This window comes from Bos indicus, chromosome X, assembly GCF_029378745.1.
Source record: "Bos indicus isolate NIAB-ARS_2022 breed Sahiwal x Tharparkar chromosome X, NIAB-ARS_B.indTharparkar_mat_pri_1.0, whole genome shotgun sequence".
Classification (NCBI taxonomy): Eukaryota; Metazoa; Chordata; class Mammalia; order Artiodactyla; family Bovidae; genus Bos; species Bos indicus.
The window spans coordinates 98,753,268-98,769,808 of NC_091789.1; the positions used below are offsets into that span (position 1 = coordinate 98,753,268).

The 16,541-nt window shown below is 41.7% G+C and overlaps 1 long non-coding RNA gene across 1 annotated transcript in view; it reads left to right on the forward strand.

Annotated features, from left to right (window-relative positions):
* The window catches only part of LOC139181145 (uncharacterized), a 57,175-nt gene extending 40,862 nt beyond the window's left edge, over positions 1-16,313 (forward strand). Inside the window, exons 3-4 of the long non-coding RNA XR_011565239.1 lie at positions 11,462-11,572; positions 14,304-16,313. This is a non-coding gene — a long non-coding RNA (uncharacterized lncRNA). The remainder of the gene's footprint in view (positions 1-11,461; positions 11,573-14,303) is intronic.
* Positions 16,314-16,541: the final 228 nt, after the last annotated feature.

The window sequence follows — 16,541 nt, forward strand, 5'->3', positions numbered from 1 at the left end:
CTGTAACAAAGATGCAGAGAAGTCCATGTAGACTGATACTTGTGCCTCAAAGGAGCTGGAGGGCTTCCTGAGTAGGGAGAGAGCATGATCTGGGGGCTGCACATGAAGTACAAGGACATCTATGCCTCCTAAATCACTGGTCTGAGAGCTGTGGGAGTAAATTCACTGCTCAAGAGGGCTTCACTATTGTCCAGGAAGATTCGTGTTTCCACTGGAGCAAGAAGGCAAATTCAGCCTTCAGGGAAGAGGTTGAGAATGGAGGGATTCTGCTGATGACTAAGTGTGAGTTCTAGAAGGCAAGTTCTCACAAGATGGGTCAGAAAAGAGAGTTTGGGGACTTCTGTTTCCAGCCATGATGGAGTAACAGGGACTAGAATTACTTTCTTGCCTTAACTAAAAAACCAGATAAAATACATGGAACAATGGTTTATAGATATTAGACAACAGGAAACATGAGACCCTGTTTCCTCAGAGAAAGCAAACAAATGAATGAACCATATGATTACCTGGAGAGAATTTCCATGTTCAGTGCAAGGATGTGTGTGTGTGTGTGTAGGGGGGAAGGACTCAAAAATAGCCTGGTTGTCTCCATGAATTTAGAAGACACAGTTAAGAGTTTGTGGCAGTCACAGCAGCTAGAGTTCTCAGAACAGGCAGAGTGCTATGGAGGAGAGAGCTGCACACAGAGAAAAAGCTGTGGAGATCTACAGAGGGTTCCCTTCAAGTCTTCAACCAAGTACCAATCAGAATACATATGTGATGAAATTGTCTGAGGCCAGAGAAAGGCCACTGAAAAGGATCAGGAGGAGCAATTATCAGAGACAGGAATAGTTCATCTCCAGACCAGCTTACGTGGAAGAACCTCCTAGTACATGAGGCATTGAATAGAGAACTCAGGAAGGTATTGCCTCGGTACTAAAGTGGTGGTAGTGGTTTAGTCGCTAAGTTGTGTCTGACTGTTGTGACCTCGTGGACTATAGCCTGCCAGGCTCCTATGTCCATGGGATTCTCCAGGCAAGAATACTGGAGTGGGTTGCCATTTCCTTCTCCAAGGAATCTTCCCAACCCAGGAATCAAACCTGGGTCTCCTGCATTGCAGGCAGATTCTTTACTGACTGAGCTACGAGGGAAGTAGCTATCAATCAAATTAGCCCTGGACTAAAGGCTCTTCAGATCCTGCCTAAAAAAACTTAAAAGCAAGCCTCAAAAGGATCAAACTGATTAACTGTATCCTAGAACAAAGCCCAATCCCACCCCCCAATTTTTTAAGTACCAAATAAAAAAAGCTCTCACATTTTACTCATTATAAAATTTACAATGTCTGGCAGCCAGTAAAACAGAGAAGCAAGAAAGTACAACCCATAATAAAGGGGAAAAGAATCCATAGAAAATGACCCAAATGATAGAACCAGTAGACAAAGAACATTAAAACAGCTATTACAAATATAATCCATATGTTCAAGAAGGCAGAGGAGAGCATAAGCAGGGCTGAAATAGAGCACCCAAGGAAGACCCTACCCCACCCCCTGCCCCCCTCAAACTCAGAGCTGAGATCCAGTCCCTATTGGAGAGTATATGGTTGTGGTTCTCTGAGTGGTGGGACTTGCTAGAAATCTGCTTTCTGGAACTTGGCAGAAATCTACCCTCTAGGGTGCCAAAGAAGGCAGTTCATGGGGAAAGTGTGTCATTCGAGGCACTCTGCTACAAAACTACCTGAGGGAGGGTGCGGGGTGGGAGGCGGTACGGGGAGTTGCTGGCCACTGGGCACTGCTGGTTGTCAAGTGTGTTTGTTGCAAGAACTGGAGATGCTGTGTGAGTGCTTCACAAGCGGAGGCAAACTGCTACAGGACTGGCTGATGTGGGATTCCAGGGAGGAGCAGCTGGCCTCTGTGCTGGCGGTCACCACGCACGGCAGGAGCCAGGCACTGGAGGATGTGTGGGTGCTTCACGCCCCTAGTGCTGGAGAAAGATGTGTGTGTTGCAGGATCCTGTGGAGTGGACACCCCAGGGCCAGTAAGCAAAAACCACTTTCTTCCTTGTAGTGTCTCTCTAGCTCTACTGGCCAAAATTCAGGGCTGGCTGGCAAAGGAAAAAATATTTAAATGGACCAGATCCATTTGTGCAGAGCAGGCAAGTATAGAGAGTGGATTTGAAGCCAAGAGGAAAAAATCAGTATGTGGCACAGTCCACCCCTTTGACTACTCAGCTTCTGTGTGCACCCTTTTGAATCCTTGAATTCTTGCACAGCAAAACAGTTTTATTTCTACCTAACAAGATATAGCTGTCTTGTAAGAGAGGAAGTTATGACTCTCTCCCCCAAATGAGGAGACACACAGTCCCAAAGCCATTGTATCCATTGCTGGCTGTTAACTATTCCTCAAATTTAATGATAGTCCCATTGATACTCCATTATCTAAAGACTAAATTAGAAAACTAACTTCTAACAACTATTTGTACATAAAATAAAAATCAGGAGAAAGAAAAAGAAAATGGCTGGTGCATACAAATAAACAAATATAACAAGCAAAAAGAAAATAGGCAAAGCTACAGTAGTACTCATTTCTGTATTTGATCATGAGGCTGAAGTCACTGTCAATGACTTCCTTCTTCCACTACCCATTCTGTATTTCCCCTGCCTTCTTCCAGAACCTCAGATGCTGTTTCACCTGATGGAGTGGCTCAAACTTTCATTCCTGAGTCTTCAATCATCCTGCCAGTTTTTGGTTGCTGTAATTCTCTATTATTTTTTACTATTGGGCATATAAGTACTAAGAGGCACCCCAGATAATCCTCTGGGCTGCAGACATAGTCCTCATTGCCTTTGTTGTATAGCAGCAACCTGATTTCCCCTTGGTAATGAAGATCAACCATTCCAGCCAGTGAATTAACTCTATGTCTCCCCGCTACACTTTTTTTTTTTTGCCTATAGTTTCATCGGCATAGAGCCTAAAATGTCTCACTTTGCCATGCAATGGACCCATTGATGTACCCCCTGGTAGGGGCATCTTCCACTGGCAGAGAAGACTCATTAGAATTTAGAGCATCCCCAGGTGCAATAGAGTCTTCCCATAAGTACCCATTCCATCTTAGAGGATCATATTCCTTCCTCATCAATGCTCTTAGTTTCATAGTAGACACTCTGTGAAGCTAGGAGTTCAATTTGCATTGTAATTCAGCCAATCACAGGATGAGATTCTGTGTCTGATTTTTCAGCAGGAAATGACTGATGTCCAAGCTCAAAGATAGTCAATCAGGCAGTGAGGAATTAATTGTCCATCACTCAGCTTTTTTGTTCTATTCTAGATTTCAGTTGATCAGATGAGGCCCAATCACATTGGGCTTTACTCAGTTTACCAATTCATAAGTTAATCTCACCCAGAAACACTCTCAAAGGCATACCCAGACTAATATTTAACCAAATATCTGGGCACTCCATGGCTCTGTCAAGTTGACACATAAAAATCAGAGGGACTTAGATATCCAAACGATCAGAGCTCAAAGTTGTCAAGATGGGAAACAAAAATTCTGCAAGTGAGTTATTAGGTGTAATAATTAGAGGGACCACTCCTGGCTAGTGGGGAGACAGCACCGTATAATGGTCTCTGATTCAGAGTATATACTGCATGCTATGAAACAGAATCCCATCCTTTTAAGGTGTTGTTTCCCACCTAGCATCATAACTGAGTCTTCAAAACCATTTCATCTCTCAATTAGGCCAGCTGCTTCTAGATGATATGGTAAGACCAGTTAATTTCATAGGCATGAACATTTTGCTACATATTCTTTGCTGTGAGATGAGTTTCTGGATCAGATGCAAGGCTGTACAGAAGAGTCCACAGATGGTGGTGCTGGCACAAACCTTATGGGTGGGGAAGGGAAAACTATATCCAGACCATGAGTCTATTCCTGTGAAGATGAATATCTGTCCCCCTCCATGATGAAAGAAGTCCAAGATAATTAACCTGCCACCAGGTGGCTGGCTGGTCCCCACACAGAATAGCATCATACTGGGGACTTTTGAGTCTCCAGTCTCTCCTTTGCCATCTCCATTGATGGCAGATTAGTCACTCTGCAGTAGCATTAACCACACCACCCTCAGTAATGCAAAGACTGTACTGTTGAGCCTGGGCAGTTCTATCACTGCCACTTCATTCATGGGCTTCTATGGACTGAATTGTGTTCCTCAAAATTCATGTTGAGGACTTCCCTGGTGGTCCAGTGGTTAAAAATCAGCCTGCCAATGTAGGAGAGACGTAAGAGACCAGGGTTTGATCCTTGAGTTGGGAAGATCCCCTAGAAGAGGGCATGGGAATCCACTCTCATATTCTTGTCTGGAAAATCTCAAGAATAGAGGAGCCTGGTGGGCTACAGTCCATAGGGTCAAAAAAAGTTGGACATGACTGAAGCTACTTAGCATGCACCCACAGGGCCATTAATCTGTGCATTCCCCCAGGGATGAGTTATCACTTCTGGTTTACTAACTTTGAAGGGAGTGGAGATTCACTTCCATTTAGCCCTTCTTACAGTAATGCTCTCATTATTATCAACAAGTTGATGTGGGGATTATGCCAGTTTCTAAGTATGTATATCCCAGGGATAAGCTCCAAAGTCTCATCTAAATATCATCTAACTCAGATATGGATGAGACTCAAGGTACAATTCATCTTGAGGAAAATTGCTCTCCAGCTATGAACCCAACAAGTTATGTGCTTCCAAAATGTGGTGTTAGAACGGGCAGAGGATAGGCATTCCCATTCCAAAATGGAGAAATAGGAGAGAAGAAAAAAGTGACAAGGGCCTGAGCAAGTCCAAACTCCAAGGGGCCAATTCCATTAGACCTTAAGGCTTGAGAATAATGCTCTTTGGCCAGATGCTCTAATCTCCAGGCCCACTGGGGTGGAGGTCCATCTTCTAGATACAGTGGGGTGAAGCACAATGGTGTGGCTTTGCTGGGTTGGGCCCTCAATGCTTTGGGCAGCCAGCTCCCAGGCCATTCTCCACCAGGGCCCCATGGCTCTTGCCTCTGGAGTCCTGAGCCTGCAGCTCTGCCATGAGGCCCAATTCTTTGAAATCTAGGTGGAGGTATCATATCTCCTTCGTTCTTGTGGATATAGCCCATACTACCGCAGGCTGCTAGAGCTGCACCTGGGGGAGACCAGTGCCGAGTGAGGTAGCAGAACCCACCACCATATGAGGTAGTGCCCATCAATGTGCTAGTGGCTCCTCCTTAGAAATTACTCTGCCCCCGGGGCCTTTGTGCTCTGGGCCTGTGATCAGAGGGGCAGTCCTGATGATCTCTGGATTGCCTTCAGGGTTATTTTTCCCCTACAGTCATTCCTGGCCCACAGAAGAGAGCAACCACAGAGCTTTCCAAGGGTGCAGGTACACATCTCACTAAAGGGTTTCTCAGTGTCTTGGTAAAGTTAGTGTATTCTGAGTCTTGTCATGGAACATAGTTAGGGATTGCATGCAAGTCTTACATGATAAATCCTGTCCAACATTCCTATTGCCCTAAGCCTTTGGATCCCCTCCTCCATATCATGCCCAGGACACCTCTAACATCTCAGCCTCATTAACGGTAAGCCACAATTGAGTCTCAGTTTCAGTCAACCAACCAAGAAAGCACTTAGAGCATGTGCTGACACATTAAATCCAGAGTCTCTAGTAAGCGTACCCATATCAATGAATTCTGCCTAATCTAGAGTTATGTTTTGCCCTCCTTCATCTAACACCCATAGAATCCTCTTCTGCACATATTCCCCAGGTTTCTGCCATTATATATTAGCAAACTCTTGTAATTATTTTGGTGTATAAGTGATTTCCAACTTGGTCATAGTGTGCACTTGTTCCCCATGCTTAGATTTGACCTCAGTTGTGGGTCTGTCAGTAGGGGGTGGTTGTGGTGGGTCTTGAGAATGAGCATCTCTTTTCCAGGCACCTGGACCAGTTGAGTTTATCACAGCATTTTCAAAGAGAGAAAGGTTAGTTTCGGACACTGAAAGGCAAGCTACTTCCATTAGTAAGGAAGGCTCAGAATGACTTGGTAGTTCAAGACTGTGAGTTTCATCTGGGGCCAAACAGATGTTCCCATTCCAAGTTTCAGGATTCCATTCTTTACCAGTCAATACCATAACTTTCACATGAGAAACTTGTCAAGACTGTGAATTCAACTGACATTGTAATTCAGCAATTTATGCAATTAAACATGTGTTAGATGTTTAACAATATTAACCCTGTTGCTAGGCATCAGGAAAGTTCTCTGGTTCTTAGGTTGTGACTTGAACTGAGAAATGAATGGACCCAAGCTTGTTATTTTTCTCTTTGTAAGTGCTCAAGTGCATTCAAAATAATCTCTCCCCCATCACGATATTCATAGTCATGGTCACGACTATAATAGTCAAGTGCAGCAGCCATTTTGGCTTCCAGGACATGTGCTTCATTTGGCACTTCATCACAATCAACCATAGGTTGATTAATTGTGATGCCTCTGTTACTAGCACCCATCTCTCACTGGCAAGGAGTTCATCACCGTGAGTAAGGCTAGAGGAATGAAGAAACCAATCACAAAGTCCCATCTCTGCAAATCTATTTCCTGGCACCACTCCTGGTAACAATTCTGTATCGCCTGAGCTCTATCTGGAGAGAGGGATAACACAGGAATTTGAATAGGGAAAGTTAATATAAGGAATTACCTATAATAGGAGATTGGAATAATGAGGGATTGGCTAGTAAGATGTGAGGAGGACTCTAAAGAATATAGAAATGGCAGATATAAGAAGTAGTCACAGGGGAATTCCCTACTGGTCCAGTGGTTAGGACTCAGTGCTTTCATTGCCAAGGGCCAGGTTCAATCACGGGTCAGGGAACTAAGACCCCCAAAGCCTCACACCTCTGCAAAAGAAGTAGTCACTATCCCTAGGTTGACAAATGCCCCCGAGGCTGAGATCCAGATCTTGTTGGAGAGGCGTGATGGTAGTTTTGCTTCAGGGTGAAGTCATTGTGATGCCATACTAGTGGAACTTGCCAGAAATCTCCCTGTTGGGAGGCGGAAGAAAGCTGTTCACTGAGTGCTGCTGGCCTCTCTGCACCACAGGAACCAGGCTCTGGGGAAGCTGTGAGTGTGGCAAGATCCAGAAGCATTCTGCTTGCTTGCAAACTGCCTGAGGGTGAGCTCTGGAAGGAGGGGAAAGCTGCTGGTCACTGGGTACTACTGGTCACTATGCACTGTAGAAATCAGGCCCTGGAAGAGTTGTGAGTGTTGCAGGAGTCTGATGCTAGAAAAACCCATGCAGAAAGAGCCTGTCAATCGAGCATGCAGGAATCAGGAAGGAAACCTCTTTTCCTCTTGCAATATCTCTCCAGCACCCTCTACTGAGAAAGCTTCAGTGCCAGCTGGCAAAGGGAAAATAGTTAAAATTGTTTCTTTACCACAGAACAGGCAGAAAGGGTGAATTTGAAGTTGAGTGGCAATAAGTTGATAACCAGCACACCATGGGTCAAAGACAAAATCCTAAGAAAAATTAAAAAGTTGAATGAAATTAAAATGAAAATATATCAAAATGTATGGAATGTAGCAAAAGCAGTGCTTAGAGAGAAAATTATAGCATTAAATGCTTATACTAGAAAAGAAGTCTAAAACCAATGACCTCAGCTTCTTAGGAAATTATGATAAAAAGAGTAAATCAAACCTTAAGTAAGCAGAAAGTGAAAGTGAAAGTCACGCAGTCATGTCCGCCTGCCAGACTCTTCTGTCCATGGAATTCTCCAGGCCAGAATACTGGAGTGGGTCCCTTTTCCCTTCTCCAGGAGATCTTCCCAACCCAGGAATCAACCCGGATCTCCCGCCATTGAAGGTGGATTCTTTACCAGCTGAGCCACAAGGGAAGCCCAAAGTAAGCAGAAGAAAGAAAATAATAAAGAGCAGAAATCACTGAAGTAGAAAACAGAAAACAATAGAGAAAAGAAGAGAAACCAATAGCTGGCTCTTTGGGAAGATCATTAAAACTGATAAACTTCTAGCCAGATTGATGAAGGAAAAAGGAAAGACGATCCAAATGACTCATAATAGGAATGACTTTTTTTGGCTATACCACATGACATTCAGGAACTTTACTTCACTGAGCAGGGATTCAAACCATGCCTCATGCAGTAGAAGTGTAGAGTCTTAACCATTGGACCACCAGGGGAGTCCAGATCCTACAGAAATTAAGATAATGATAAAGAGATGCTACTTATTTTTATTTTTTAACTTTATTAAAAGTATAGATGATTTACAGTGTGTTAATTTCTTATGCATGGCAAAATGACTCAGTTTAACATATATATATATATACACATATATTTATATTTATATGGCTTCCCCGACGGCTCAGTGGTAAAGAATCTGCCTGCAATGCAGGGGACATGGGTTCAATCCCTGGGTTGGGAAGATCCCTTGGAGGAGGAAATGGCAAACTACTCTAGTATTCTTGCCTGGGAAATCCCATGGACAGTGGAGCCTGGCGGGCTGCAGTCCATGGGATTGCAAAGAGTCAGACACAACTTACCGACTAAACCACCACTATATATATATATATATATATATACCATTATGGTTTGTCACAGAATATTGAACATAGTTCCCCTGTGCTGTACAGAATTACCTTGTTATTTGTGTGTGTGTGCTAAGTCGGTTCAGTTGTGTCCAACTCTTATGACCCTATGGACTGATCCTGCCAAGCTTCTCTGTCCATGGGATTCTCCAGGCAAGAATACTGGAGTGGGTTGCCCTCCTCCAGGGGATCTTCCCAACCCAGGGATCAAACCCACATCTCCTGCAGCTCCTGCATTGCAGGTGGATTCCTTACCGCTGAGCCACCAGGGAAGCCCTACCTTGTTGTTTATCCATCCTATATATAATAGTTTGCCTCTGCTAATCCCAAACTCCCATTCCTTCTCTCCCCCACCCACCTTCCCCTTGGGAGCCACAAATCTGTTCTCTATATCTGTGAGTCTGTCTTTGCTTCATAGGTACATTGATCTGTATTGTATTTTAGATTCCACATATAAGTGATATCATATAGTATTTGTCTTTCTCTTTCTCACTTCACTTAGTATGGTAATCTCTAGGTCCATCCATGTTGCTGTAAATGCATGATTTCATTCTTTTGAGGGCTGAGTAATGTTCCCCTGTGTGTATGTGTGTGTATGTTGTTGTTGCCCACTTGCTAAGTCGTTTCTGACTCTTTGCGACCCCATGGATGTAGCATGCCAGTCTCCTCTGCCTCTACTATCTCCCAGAATTTGCTTGAATTCATGTCCATTGAGTTGATGATGCTATCCAACCATCTCATTCTCTGCTGCCCCCTTCTCCTTTTGCCTTCAGTCTTTCCCAGCATCAGGGTCTTTTCTGATAAATTGGCTCTTTGCATCAGATGGCCAAAGTATTGGAGCTTCAACTTCAGCATCAATCCTTCCAATGAATATTCAGGACTGATTTCCTTTAGGATTGACTGGTTTGATCTTCTTGCAGTCCAGTTCAGTGCAGTTCAGTTCAGTCGCTCAGTCGTGTCCGACTCTTTGCGACCCCATGAATTGCAGCACGCCAGGCCTCCCTGTCCATCACCAACTCCTGGAGTTCAAGGGACTCTCAAGAGTCTTCTCCAACACCACAGTTCAAAAGCATCAATTCTTCAGTGCTCAGCCTTCTTTATGGTCTAACTCTCACATCCATACATGACTACTGGAAAAACCATGGCTTTGACTAGACAGACCTTTGTTGGCAAAGTGATGTCTCTGCTTCTTAATACGCTGTCTAGGTTTGTCATAGCTTTTCTTCCAAGGAGCAAGCGTCTTTTATTTTAATTTCGTGGCTGAAGCCACCATCGGCAGTGATTTTGGAGCCCAAGAAAATAAAGTCTCTCACTGTTTCCACTTTTTCCACGTCTATTTGCCATGAAGTGATGGGACTGGATACCATGATCTTAGTTTTTTAAATGTTGAGTTTTCAGCCATCTTTTTCACTCTCCTCTTTCACTTTCATCAAGAGGCTCTTTAGTTTCTCTTCAATTTCTGCCATTAGAGTTGTATCATCTGCATATCTGAGGTTATTGATATTTCTCCTGGCAGTCTTGATTCCAGCTTGTGCTTCATCCAGCCTGACATTTCATATGATGTATTTGGCATATAAATTAAATAAGCAGGGTGACAATATACAGCCTTGACATACTCCTTTCCCAATTTTGAACCAGGTCGTTGTTTCATATCTGGTTCTAATTGTTGCTTTTTGACCTGCATACAGGTTTCTCAGAAGGCAGGTAAGGTGGTATGGTATTCCCATCTCTTGAAGAATTTTCCACAGTTTGTTGTGATCCACACAGTCAAAGGCTTTAACTTAGTCAATGAAGCAGAAGTAGATGTTTTTCTGGAATTCTCTTGTTTTTTTTTTAGTAACTAGATTCATGTTTAATTAAATAACTGAGAGAAAGTATATGTACATCAGGAGCTGGGAATCTTGGAAGCTGTATTAGAATTCTGCCTACTACAAGGAGGGCATACTTCCTGAAATATTCTATGAGTTCAATATTTACCCTGAATGAAAAAAAGTGAAAGTGTTAGGCAGTCTGTTGTGTCTGAGTCTTTGTGACCCCTTGGACTGTAGCACACCAGGCTCTTCTGTTCATTGGAGTTCCCAGGCAAGAATACTGGAGTGGGTTGCCATGCCCTCCTCCAGGGGATCTTCCTGACCTGGGGATCAAACCCAGATCTCCCTCATTGCAGGCAGATTCTTTACCATCTGAACCACCAGAGAAGTCCAATATTACTCTAATCTTATATCAAAACCAGACAAAGAAATCCCTGGAAGTTATTTTATGGATATCAAACAAACTGATTCTAAAATGTAAAATGGAGAGGCAAAAGATCTAGTATAGCCCAGTCAATATTGATAGAGAAGAACAGATTTGGAGTACTGATGTTACCTGATTTTAAGACTTACTATAAAACTTAGTATTTAAGACAGTGTGGTATTGGCCAAAGAATAGACAAATAGATCAGTGGAACAGAGGGGAGAGCCCAGAAATAGACCCACATATATGTGGTCAACTGATCTTTGACAAAGGAGCAAAGGTAATAACAATGAGACAAAGACAGTCTTTTCAACAGGCTGTTGACACCTGTTAGGATGGCTATTTTCAAAAACAATAACAAGGACAACAAAAGTGTTGGTGAGAGTAGGGAGAAATTATAACCTTTGCACACTGTTGGTGGGGATGCAAAATAGTATAACTACTATGGAAAAACAGTATGGCAGGTTCTCAAAAATTAAAAATAGAACTATCATAGGATCCAAGAATCCCACTTTTGGTTATTTATCCAAAAGAATTGAAAACAGTGTCTCAAAGAGATATGAACACTCCTATGTTGATTGCAGCACTATTCACAATAACCAAGATGTCTAAACAACCTAAATGTCCATTGACAGGTGAATGGATGAAGAAAACATGGTGTATACATATAGTGGAATACTGTTCAGCCTTTAAAAATATGAAAATTGCAATATGCAACAACAGGGATGAACTCTGAGGACATTATGGTAAGTGAAATATGCCAGTCACAGTAGGAAAAATACTGCATGAATCTACTCATATGAGGTATCTTAAGTAGTCAAATTCATAGAGTCAAAGAATGGAATGGTGGTTGTCAAGGGCTGGGGTGAGAGGGAAATGGGGAGTTACTATTCAATGGGTGTTAAGTCTCAGTCAAGCAAGATGAATAATCTTTAGAGAGATACTGTGCAACATTGTATCTATATAGTTAGCAATAATAATTTGTACACTTAAGAATTTGTTAACAGAGTAGATCTTAAGTTAAAGAGTTCTTATCACAATAAAATAAATGGTACTGAAACAACTGGACATCCACATGCCAAGAAAAGCAATCTAGACACAGAACTTACACCCTTCACAAAAATTAACTCAGACCCACATGTAAAATGCAAAACTATAGAACTCCTAGTGTTGCAGAAACCAGTAATCGAGAAACCAAGCATCACACTTGGAGAGTTGGAGATCTTAGGTTTATTACGCCGGCAGGCCCAGAGGAGTTAACACTCCAAGCTCTGAGCCCGGAACAAAGGGGTTACAGAGTTTTTATAGACAGACTATAGTGGGCAACACTAGCTGGTAATAAGCTGGTTTAAACTAAGGGGTTTTGCGCAAGCACGGGAACAGCAGTCAAGATGGAGAGGCGGATGCCTGACCTTTACACGGACAGGCATGATTAAGCAGGTTTGCAGGGGCTGGGCAGATCCAAAAAGCAGAACAAGGGTGAATAAGCTCCAGTTCCTAGTATTGTAAGTCCCCACTTTCTGAGACTACGTGACCTTTGATCCAGACTTTTCAAGGAGCAAGCTGAGTTACAGAGGCAGAAGGAGCAGGAGGTTATGTAAAAATTTAACTTTTCCTCTTCACTAGAAAATACTATAGGAGAAAAATCTAGACAACCTTGGGTTTGGCAATGACTTTTTAACTACAACACCAAATACATGATCAATGTAAGAAAGAATTGATAAGCTGAACTTCTTTGAGATTAAAAAGTTCTGCTCTGTGAAAGACAGTGAGGAGAATGAGAAGATCAGTCACAAACTGGGAGAAAATATTTGAAAAAGAGCTATTTGGTAAAGGAATATTATCCAAAATATACAAAGAATTTATGTCTGTATACAAAGACAACTTATGTCTATACAAAAACCTGCATGTGGATGTCTATAACTGCCTTATTCATAATTACCAAAACTTGGAAGCAACCAATATGTCCTTCAGTGGGTGAAGGGATCTATAAACTCTGGTACATCCAGACAATGAAATACTATTAAGTGCTAAATAGAAATGAGCTATCAAGCCATGAAAAAACAGGGAGGAACCTTAAATGTATATACTAAGTTAAAGAAGCTGATCTGAATAGGTATGATTCCAAATACATGACATTCTGGAAAAGGCAAAACTCTGGAGACAATAAAAAGATAGTGGTTGCCAGGGACTAGGGGGAAGGGGTGAGGGATAAATAGGCAGAGCACAGAGAATTTTTAGAGAAGCAAAAATACTTTGTATGATACTGTAATGGATGCATATTACGGAGTGTACAATACCAAGAGCGAACTCTAATGTAATCTGTGAACTGAGTGATTATGATGTGCTAATGTAGGTTCATCAGTGGTGCAGGATGTTGTTAATGGGGGAGGCTATGCATGTGTGGGGGCAGGGGGTATACGGAAAATCTCTGTACTTTTCTCTCAGTTTTGCTATGAATATAAAATTGCTCTAAAAATAAAGTCTCTTAAAAAAGAAAACTACAAATCAAATATCCGTCATAAACACAGATACACGAATGAGTAAAAAGATGCTTTCTCTCTCTCTTTATCTATATCTGTATCTGTGTATATACACATACACACACACACAATAAAATACTACTCAACCTTAAAAAAGAATGAAATCTTGCCATTTGCAACAGGATGAATGAGGGCATTATGCTAAGTGAAATAAGTCAGATGGAGAAAGATATTTGTATGATTTCACTCATATGTGGAATATTTTAAAAAACAAACAAGCAAAACAAAAACAAACTAGGTATAGAGTACAGATTGGTGGTTACCAGAGGGGAACAGGTATGGGGATAGGGAGAAATGGGTAATGGGCATCAGTGCTATGGTGCTGGATAGAAACTAGACTTTTGGTGGTGAGCATGCTCTAGAGTATACAGAAGTCTAATTGTAATGTTGTACACATGAAAATTATATAATGTTGCAAATCAGTGTTACTTCAAAAAAACAGGAGTAGACAGTTATGGGGATCCTTTCACGATGTATATAGATATAAAATCATGTTGTAGGACTTTAAATACATGACAATTTTATTTGTCAATTATACCTCAATAAAGCTGAAAAAAAAAAAACCACATATAGATGAGTTTTTAACAAAATTCTACCAAATCAAATCCAACACAATATATGAAAAGGATGATACGTAATGACCAAGTGGGTTTTAATCCCAGGAATGTAAGGTTGGTTTAGCACTTGAAAACCAATCAGTATAATTCATCATATTAATGAATTAATAAAGGAAAACCATGTGATCAGCTCAACTGATGCCAGTGAAGTGTTTGATAAAATCCAACATCCATTTCTGATAAAATAAAAAAGAAACAAAAAGGAATCTCGTAGAAATTTAGGAATTTAGGGGCTTCTTTAACCTGATAAAGGGCACCTACATAAAACTACAACTAATTTCATTCTTTTTTTTTTGGCTATGCCATGTGGCTTGCAGGATCTTAGTTCCCAGACCAAGGATTGAACCTGGAGCTATGCTGAATCCTAACTGCTGGACCACCAGGGAACTCCCTCATCCTTTCTTTTTAAATTGAAATATACTTGATTTACAATGTTGTGTTAATTTCTGCTTATAGCAAAGTGATTCAGTTATATATATATTTATATATATATTCTTTTAAGATATGATTTTCCATTATGGTTTATCACAGAATATTGAATATACTTCCCTGTGCTATGTAGTAGGACTGTGTTGTTTGTCCACTGTCTATATACTGGTTTGCATCTGCTAACCCCAAACTCCAACTCCATCCCTCCTTGATCCCCTTTTCCCCTTGGCAACCACAAGTCTGTTCTCTACGTGTGTGAGTCTATTTCTGTTTTGTAGATACATTCATTTGTGTCATATTTTAGTTTCCACATATAAGTGATATCATACGGAGGGGATGCTTTCAATGGTTCCCTCCTTCCTTCCCTTCTTCCCTCCTTCCCTCCCTGATGTCTGCTTACCTGGGGCTGTGTCTCTGGCTGAGTTCATGGGGCCTGGCCCTCAGGCTGCTCTCCCACCAGATGCTAGGCTGTTTATTTTATTTTAATTTTATACTGTATTGGAGTATAGTTGATTAACAATGTTATGTTAGTTTCAGGTGTACAGCAGAGTGAATCAGTTACTCATATACCTGTATATGTTCTTTTTCAAATTCTTTTCCCATTTAGGTTATTACAGAATATTGAACAGAGTTCCCTGTGCTCTGCAGTAGGTCCTTGTTGGTTCACTGCGGGATCTTAATTCCCTGACCAAGGACTGAACCCCAGCCCCTGGCAGTGAGAGCACCAAGTTGTAACCACTGGACCACCAGGGAATTCCCTAGGCTGTTTATTTTTAATTGTAAAAATACATGCTCACAATGAAAAACAGACAGTGAAAATGCTACCGCTGCCCCACCGATACCACCACCACCACCACATTAATAAAGATACAGATAGAGAATTTCCTGGCGGTCCATTGGTTAGGACCCCGAGCTTTCACTGCCAAGGACCCAGGTTCAATCCCCGGTCAAGAACTAAGAGCCCACAAGCTGCAAGCCGCACAGCCAAAAAAAAAAAAAAAATTAGTTACAATACAGATAAAAACTTCAAGCATCAATGTGACACTCTGGCTCCCCCTCAGGCCCCCAGTTACCTATACCCTCCCTTAACAACACCTTATATCTTGCCCCCATGCATACATAAGCCTATTAAGGACTCTTTCCAGTGTCCTACCTGGAAGAAGGCAGCAACAGCTTTTTGGGGCTTTCCTGGCCTCCACGCTGGCCCCTCTCACCCACTCTCCAAGGAGCCACTGAAGAGGTCTCACATCACATCTTCTCTGCATAGTACCCTTTGGTAGTTCCAACTTTACTCAGAGTAAAAGATCCAGATCTGGCCCCTGTCTGCCTTCCTGATCTCAACTCCTACCATGCTTGACATCACTCACCTCCCTAGAGTCACACTGGCTGTTCCCTCAGCCTGGAACACTTTCTTTTCCTTTTTTATTAAATTATATTGACATACAATATTAGTTTCAGGCATACAACATGATGCAATATTTTTATACATTACAAAATGACCACCACATTAAGTCTAGTTACCATCTGTCACTGTACAGTATTATTGAGTATATTTCCCATGTTGTACATTAGTTCCCTATGACTTATTTTGTAACTTGAAATTTGTACCTCTTAAACACCTTTAGCTATTTTGCCTAAGCCCCCCATCCTACTTCCCTCTGGCAACCACCAGTTTGCTCCCTGTATCTTTTTTTTTTTTTTCGGTTGTTGTTGTTTTTTGGCTGTATCACATGGTATGTGGGATCTTAGTTGCCCCACCAGGGGAACCTGTGTCCCCTGCAGTGGAAGTGTGGTGTCTTAACCCCTGGACTGCCAGGGAAGTCTCTGTTTCTGTTTTTTGTTTGCTTGTCTGTTTTGTGTTTGAGATTCTACGTATAAGTAAAATCACATGATGTTCACCTTTCTCTTTCATTTATTTCACTTAGCATTATACCCTCTAGGTCTCGCCATGTTGCTGAAAATGGCACTATTTTGTTCTTTTTTATGACTGAGTAACATTCCATTGTATATGTGTACCATATCTTCTTTATTCATTCATCTGTTGATGGACACTTAGGTTGCTTCCGTGTCCTGGCTATTGTAAATAGTGCTTCTATGAACATTGTGACATATGTATCTTTTTTTTT